Consider the following 9,054-nt stretch of genomic DNA (forward strand, 5'->3'; position numbering starts at 1 on the left):
AAACTTCAAACACCAAACTGATCGACTGGCTGATTGACTTCATTCAGGGTAAAGTAGATTTTCGATGAGCTACACTGTTTGTGTAATCTTCAATAATAGATTCTGTTGAATATAAAAGAGACTTAATGAGACACAAATAACTACAGACGTGCTTTAAATGTGAACACGGTCTCGGTTCTGTGTTCTGTCTCACTTTATGAGCTTAACCATCAGCGGCTCGACTGAGAATTGAACCTAAAAGGTTTTTAAGTGTGACGGAGGTGCTCATAAGAGGAGAACAAATGCGTGATCCTCCGCCAGAAACAAATCACTCCAATTACGGCCGGCTCCAAAGTGACTTTTCCCACTGATCCATCCGGGAATTCTGCCGCCATCAATTAGAGCTGTCGCTTCTAATCTTCCGCCAGCTTCCCAGATGCCGGTCGCGTCCCATTACAGTCATTTTAGCCCGGGATCCCTCCGCACGATAGACATCTCGCGGGCTCGATGGGGCAGACGTGGAGGAGACAATAATTAAAGAGGTGGCATTTACTCCCAGTCACACACTCTCTCAGATCTGAATCTGCAATTACCTTCCAGAAAATAGCGTTGTCAGGACAGGGCCGCCGTTAATAATGGCCCCCATCTCTCTGCCGGGACGCCGGCTGCAATCGTTTCTACTGAAGCTGCACTTTGATTGTTTATCGGTGCAGCCCGGGTTATCAGCCCCAACACTGGAGCAAACTCTGAAGAAAAGAGAGAGAGAAAAAGCGAGGGAAAGGGGCTGGGAGTGGGTGCAGCGTTTATTTCAGGTTGTATATCACCATGAGCTGCACAGCATATTGCTCACTTGCAGGAAAAATCGCTAATGCTAATGGACCCGATGGATAGAATGAATTTAAAAATGACAAAGCAGCATTTTGTTGTGTTCTCTGCTCTTTTCTAGTCGCTCTTGAAAGAATAGTTTGCAGAATTGCCTCAAGTGTAGCCCATGTTTATAGACCAGAGCTGTGGTGAGCCATAAGCACTAGAGCTGGGCCTTCAGTTCAGACCATAACTCAGCCAAGAATTAGGAAAAAAGCACCTTTACAGCAATACTAATTTCTGCTAGCACCCCTATGGGATGCTAGTAGTATGTTAACACTAAGCTGACAATAATAATAAACATTTTTTGCCATTCTAGATTCAATAAGCATGTAAAGGACATTCTATATGTTTTATTTGGAGCTTGTAACAGTCATTATCATATATCTGAGCTTGTATGTATAAGTTTTACAGTGACTCTTTCAGTAAAGAGTTCTGTATAGAGCTGCCGCCACTGTTTTCCATTCCTAACAGCTAACTCAAACCTGCTTAGATGTTCACAGTGATGTATCTAGAACTTCCAGAAAGACTATGGTCCCAAAGAAAATGTAATTGGCTGATTCTCAAACCTACAAAATACATGTTTTAATGGTTGTGCTTTGAACATACTTTAATACTCGCTAAATGCATAATGTTGTAATAAATAATGCAATTTAAGAGTATTTAAATTGTGTTTAGTTGTGCTTTTGAGCACTTTCAATTCAAGCTGCACTTAGTAGATTTTAGTGTGTACTACTGGATGGACTGATACATTCCTACTTATTGAGTTATACTGGATCTGAAATGATCTTAAATACATGAAAATTTGTATTTTAATGTCACTTAAAAAAGCTTAAGCATTTTAACAAAAACATGTATTTAACTGCAGTTTTATGAAACAAATTAAGTATACACTTAAGTATGGTATTTTGAAATATCTATGCACACACACACACACACACACACACACACACACACATATATATATATATATATATATATATATATATATATATATATATACTTAAATTATTTTAAATACATCTTCTAGGCCTACAGTTGCTTTTCTGTTCTAAATTGGAACAACTTACATTGCAATGAAGTTAACTCACGCAGAAACTCATACATAGCATACACAGCATATTTTAAATGTATACTATTGGATGCACAGATACCCATATGTGATTGTGTACTAATGTACTAAAGCATACTTTAAAAGTAATCATTTTAAAATATACTTCCCAAATACTACACTTAAGTTGATGACAATTAAATATACTTTTGTTTAAGTATGTTTCAGCATGTTAAGAAATACATTTTTTTCCTATAGCATACGGTACAAAGTACAATTTATTTATATTCTGATTTCCAGAAAATACATTATATAAAACTGTACTTTAAGTATTTTCTATGTACTTCAAATATGCTTAATACAATATATGATGTATTTAAGTATGCTTCTTCTTCATAAGAGTAATCTAATGTGAAGGACCTTCAGTCCAGCTTCTGGAGTCCTAACCAATGGGAGAGCTCGCCCGGCTTTATCTGCCTAGACACCACAGAGAAAACAATCCTGATTGGAGAATCTTCTGTTGAGCCTTTCAAGATTTCGCCTCTTTTTTGTTTCAAACGACAACTTCATAATGAAATAAGAGCATTACTACAATAATCGCAGGGTGTAAATACATCAAGCATGGTGATTATATTAGATGGAATAAACAAAAAAAACGTATTTTTATGTTAATTTTTATTTCACAGAAACCATTAATTGTTCTCTGAAGGTCTTGAAGGCTGGAGGGTTTCCTAATACAAGTCTATTAGAGATTACTTAACAACTCCACACAGTTTGTGATGATTCAAGCATGCCGTTAGCACCATGCTGATTGGTGGGGTATAAGCTTCTGTTACATGTTAGCCACGTTAGCCTTATTGCTCCAGTGCTAAAAAAGAGTTGGGATGCAGGTAGAGTATCTTAAACCCATCCTTCAGTAAAACATCGTACTGCAGTGAAATAATGACTGCAGTAAAAATACCTTTTGAAAAAACAAGAAAGTAAAAAACACGAGTACTGAGTAAGTTAGAACTATGGTGGGGCATCTTAGAACATACAGCATCTATCAACATGGGAACTACAAGGCTGAAATTGGCTTCGTATTAAAATTTTCCCTTCCACCTTAAATGGTGCAGCTGTTACTTTATGGCGCCCTCAGGAAAATTTGAATAAGAAGCTGGCGAACACAAATATTCATGGGAACTGAAGTTTATTAGACTCTGTTCTTCTCTTTTTGGCCCCTTTTGGTCTAAAATAAAAAGCTAAAGCTCCAAAGTGGGAGATGTGATCAACAGGGAGCTGAACCAGCACAACAGAATAAAGTTAAACCCAAAAAAGAGAATTAGGAACTAAATGTTCTATGGAAATGTCCATTTTTGTGATATATTACACTTGAAAAATCATGTTAGGGTTACAATTTATTTACATTTTAAAATAAAAGATTAAGTTATTTTAACAGTTACACCTTCTTGACCCATCAATTCAACAATATTGGTTTTTAAATCAATCATATAGAATTCCAAGCACCACAGAAGAGCTCATCCCCACAGTCGTGTGTGAAGGCTGAGGCCATATTTTGAGGTAGAAAACATGTTTTTCTGCAATTTTAACTGCAATAATCTATATATGACTATGGAATATATGATTTAAATGACATAAAGAAAACAAATAAATATTATAAAATATATATAATGAAAGTTGTCCCCAGGAGTCGTGTCACTGGTGTTACCGCATAACAAAAAAATCTCTTATTTTGGAATAAAAGTCACACTGATGACATCACTCGACTTCCTTTTACCTGTTTTCTGAGGATCTATAAAGAAAAGCGCACAGTGAGTCCACTGTGTCTTTCAGTTATCAGAGATTTTCTCATTTAGCTCATGATTTCATATGAAGCTTTGAGCTGAAGTCACTCTGGTGTTCCCTTTATTGTGTGTAACACCAATGAGGATGAGTAACACCAGTGACTCCTGTGGACAGACAGAATAGTGGACGTTTCTGTAGAATGACCCTAATGACTAAAACAGAACTGAAGAACAACCAGAACACTTTACTCACTAATATACTTGTTACTGCACCTCTGATCTAGTTTCACACAGCCCTGTATTTATCTGTGGTGGTCTAATATGGACCCTAATGGAGGTCCTGAATCACTTCATTAGCCTGAAGAAGTTCCTCTCTGCTCCATCACCATTTCCCAGCTCTCTCATATGCAGTAGATAGCAGACTCAGGGTTGATGAAGCGCTTAATTGTTTCCGGAAACTTGAGCGCGCTTTCTTCTGCACAGACGAGCCGCTCAACGACCAAACGCATAATCAGCCGGTGTGTTTTACTCCAGGAACGCCACGATTCTTCACCACAGCAACTGTATTTCATATCTATAACCTTCATTGTTTAAGCTGCTGTTAAAGTGATAGATTTGGTGAAAAATCTAATTAGTTTTTCTCTCTAAAATCAAATGTAAAACAAATCAGCCAAGACATGTTTGGTGTCTAAATTGTGCTTCTTTATGAGGCTACATAGAACCATGAACACCCGAAGAACCCTTTCCACAATAAAATGGTTCTTTGCATCATGAAATGGTTCTTCAGATTGATGGAGAATGTGCTATAGGCAGTTCTATATAGAAGCTTTTTGAAATGGGTTCTATATCGCACCAAAAAGTGTTCTCCTATTGTTACAGGGTTAAGCTTTTTATAATAGAAGAACCATTTTGGGTGCTAAATAGAACCTATTTCATAAAGGTTCTATATAGAACCATTTCCAACACATTCTCCATCAAGCTGAAGAACCATTTCATTATGCCAAGAATCCTTTAGTCATGCAAAGGGTTCTTTAGGTGTTTACGGTTCTATGTAGGAGCCATTTCCTCTACTAAAGAACATTTGAAGAACCATCTTTTTAAAGAGTGTATTTCAGTACTTCATGGCACTAAACTGGCCCACTTTTGCGTTAATGAAATTATACTTTAAGCATATTTTACATGTAAGAGTAGTAAACTCTGAGGACACAACTAGTTTACATCTAAGTTTTATTTTGTACTGCAACTATACTGTGAACTACACTATGAGTGAAGTTCTAGCCCACTTTTTAATTTATGAAAGTATATTTTAAGTTTTCTTTAAGTATAAGAGTAGTAAACTTTGAGATTATAACTGGTTTAAAACTAGTTAGTTTTATTTTGCACTGCAACTATACTGTGAACTACACTGTAAGTGAACTTATAGGTACTAATTATAAACTTCTAGCTCACTGTTTAGTTTATGAAAGTACAGTTTGAAGTAAACCACAAGTAAACTTAGAAATATACTGTTAGTTTGCTATATATGCAACAACAGTCCACTTTTCAGTTTATGAAATTATACTTTAAGTAGTTTTATTTTGTACTGCAACTATACTGTGAACTAGGAATTTTAGTATATTTCGTATATTTTTATTGTTTTTTTTTTTAGCATATTTACTATTAGGATATTTTAAAGTCGAGAGTTATGTGATGAAAGTTGAGTTAGCGTTGACTAATCACTGAATAAAAGTGCAGGAGAAGGGAATGTTTTGCAAAAAGTGACTTAAAATCTGTGATGAAACCAAATTCCACAGGTCAGTAGAGCGTGATGTGCCCTTTCCAAAGAGATCACAATGCTAACCTTCAGGGAACCGGAGATATGGACACCAACATCATCAGACTCCTCACTTGCTTCTCTGAGGAGTCCATGTTGTTAGTATCACAATCACATGATCAGTGATGAGTTGACATCAAGCTTGAAGCATCTTCACCGAGTAAAACTGAGTGGCAGAGTCAATCAGAATCTCCATTGCAGCTGGGAGGAGCTTTCAGACCTGCCTTGGATGGTGCAGACCTGAACTTTTTCTTTAGTTCATTTTTTTCTTTAGACATGCGACTTCACCCGTATTCAAATCTGTACCAAACAACTGAACTGCGCTAATTCACAAGAGAATTCAACACGTTTTGTCCAGAGGACATTTTCACTCATATCGTTCCTGCACTGTGAGCTGCTGTAAATAATGAGAGACAAGCAATAAAATAATGATTTGCCTTAGATTTTGGACCATGGAGCAAATTTTTGGTCAAACATCAGTGACCTGACTGGTTAAATGGAAATTGGTATACACATAGACGATAAGCGTCTCTATTTTCTGTTTTTCTGTTTTCATGGTGGTGAATGTGAGAGTAACAGAGCACTTTCATCCGTAAAAAAAATTCTGATCAAAAAACAAACACCTATGTGTGTGATTTAGTCCGCTTTAGCCTTTGCAGTCCACAATCTGAACCAAAGGAAAGACAAATAATATCACTAAAAACAAACTGTGATCTTTACAAAATGAACTGGGTATGAAAACAGCCTGATGTTCTTCAGAGATGTTAGCTAACAAATACTGCTATCTGAGGCTGCAGCTACTGAAGCAGCATCAAAACTAACACCCACACTGTTCATGATCAGGTTCAGAGGCGGGTAGAGGAGCCTAAATCAATACTCAACTCAAAGTATTGATACTTGCATGAAATAATTAAGTAAATGTAAAAGTACCTTCCCCAAAACAACTTTAGTAGAAAAACAAAAGAAGCAGGTCAAAAATCTACTTAAGTACTGAGTGCTGCAGTGGAACTTCCAAGTACATCCAGCATTTATCAGCATAGGAACTGAAGACTGTGCAGACGTGTTTGGTCTAAAATACAAAATCTCCAAAGTCAGAGATATAACCAATCACAAAGCAGTACAAGTATTGCCACCATCAAAACAAGCAGGAATTAAACACAAAAATGGAATAATTTCTAAATATGAATGGCTAAAATGAAACAGAGTAAAAAGATTCCTTTACTCACTTTAGAGAAACCAATATGGTTTAAAAATAGTCAGGAGAGTAAAAATCCCTTAGTATTTTATTGAAGTACATAAACTTGAGTAAATGTTACTGGTTACTACCCACCTCTGAGTAGGTTTATAAAGGTATGTCATTAGCGTGACATAACTCAGCCAGCTGCTTTTTTAATTTTTCTTTTTATTTTTGAAACAATGTTTTGCCCTACCACTTTTGGAGGTGTGACCCCACCCCTGCTTCTACCCCATTTTAAGTTTATAAAAGTGCACTTTATAAAGTATAATTACAGGCTATAAGTATGTACAAGTATATATAAGTACAAGTATAGGCCAACTTTTCTGTGTACTTGTCAGTATAAGTCAAGTGTACTTAAGTATAACTGTGTTTGGTATATCTATGGTAAGTGCATTAAAAGTAAACTGAAAGCACACTTGATTAAGAGGGGACAATCAAGTACATTTGACTACTTGACTAACAGTTCCTTTAAGCAGATCTCCATCAGAGAAGGTGTGGAATGTTTTCGAAGAGCTAAAAATCCATCAGTGGCGTCTGTCAGACGTAACAAATACGCTGCTCTGTGTGGAGTGTCCTCGCATTAGTCGCTGAAAGAGGCTCCGCGGGTCTCCAAAAAGCCGGCTAATGGTGAAATGACAAAGCAATAACAACATTCGTCTTCTGTCAGGAGCTATTGACGTAACGTTCCAGGTACCAAATTGCTTTGTGTTGTGGAGTGTATCTCAGAGATACTTCTGGCTTTATGGGTTTCTCCCAGTCCCAGTTCGAACTGAGCATCACGGCACACGAAGCCACCATTTCGGTTCAGTGAGCCAGACTGATATTACATCCTGCCACTTTATCCGAAATCCATCAAAGCTCATGCTCCGGAATGTAGATTCTTCGTAAAATGTCGCGATTCAGATATATTAGGATCAATACAACTGTTAGCGACTTTTAGCAAACATGCCATTTACTGTTTCCATCTGTTTCCACGTGGCAAGCGGTCAATGAGGCAAAAACGTGGACGGGACTCAGCTTAAAGTCAATCCTACAAGCCTGCGCTGTGTATACGCCTGCTTGAATTAAAACTCTGCTGTCTCCAAAGGTCAGCATTCACCTGTTCAATAAAAATTTACTGACCCTGTCACCTACTTTGTATAGTTTGCGGAGGAACGAATTAAGATTCAAGGCCAGGGTAATGGGAAAGTGTTTTAATTTCCCTCTGACATTAAGATGTTTATGCCTCGTAGGCATGCGGTGGTCCCCCCGCCACCAAAACTCCCCCGAACCCCTCCCCACCGTCCATTTTAAGCCGCACGCTTCGGTTAAACACCTCAATCACACAGAAAGATCACAGAAGTTGTTAAACTAATCAAGTGGGGACACAAGAGATGAAACTGTTGTGTTTAGTGTTTTTTTTTTATTACGGCGCCCCCTCTGCCGTAACCCTATTAACACACACACGGCTCGGCTGGCTCAATCGTCTGCGACGCGCTGCTGCAACCAATGGCTGCAAACAAATGGGATGTGTTTGCTAAAACACAAAGCGTATCACTCTAAACAGCCATCACTGATGCTATTTTCAGGCAGTCACTGTTGTATCAAAACCTCACATCTCAGAAAAGAGGTAACTATAGGAAAAAGGATTCTTCATTTTAATGTCAATGTTACAAGATTTCAGGCCTCCACCCTGGCCACTTTATTAGAAACACCTACCTTGTGCTTCAATTCACTGGCCACTTTATTAGAAACACCTACTTCCACTCACTGGCCACTTAATTAGAAACACCCCCTTGTGCTTCAATTCACTGGCCACTTTATTAGAAACACCTCCCTTGTGCTTCAATTCATTGGCCACTTTATTGGAAACACCTACCTTGTGCTTCCATTCACCGGCCACTTTATTAGAAACACCTCCTTTGTACCTCCACATACTGGCCACTTTATTAGAAACACCTACCTTTGTACTTTCACTCACTGGCCTCTTTATTAGAAACACCTCCTTTGTACCTCCACATACTGGCCACTTTATTAGAAACACCTCCTTTGTGCTTCCACTCACTGGCCTCTTTATTAGAAACACCCACCTTGTGCTTCCACTCACTGGCCTCTTTATTAGAAACACCCACCTTGTGCTTCCACTCATTGGCCACTTTATTAGAAACACCCACCTTGTGCTTCAATTCACTGGCCTCTTTATCAGAAACACCTCCCTTGTGCTTCCACTCATTGGCCACTTTATTAGAAACACCCACCTTGTGCTTCAATTCACTGCCCACTTTATTAGAAACACCTACTTCACTCACTCGCCACTTTATTAGAAACACCTACTTCACTCACTGGC

This window comes from Colossoma macropomum, unplaced genomic scaffold, assembly GCF_904425465.1.
Source record: "Colossoma macropomum unplaced genomic scaffold, Colossoma_macropomum, whole genome shotgun sequence".
In the NCBI taxonomy this organism is placed as follows: Eukaryota; Metazoa; Chordata; class Actinopteri; order Characiformes; family Serrasalmidae; genus Colossoma; species Colossoma macropomum.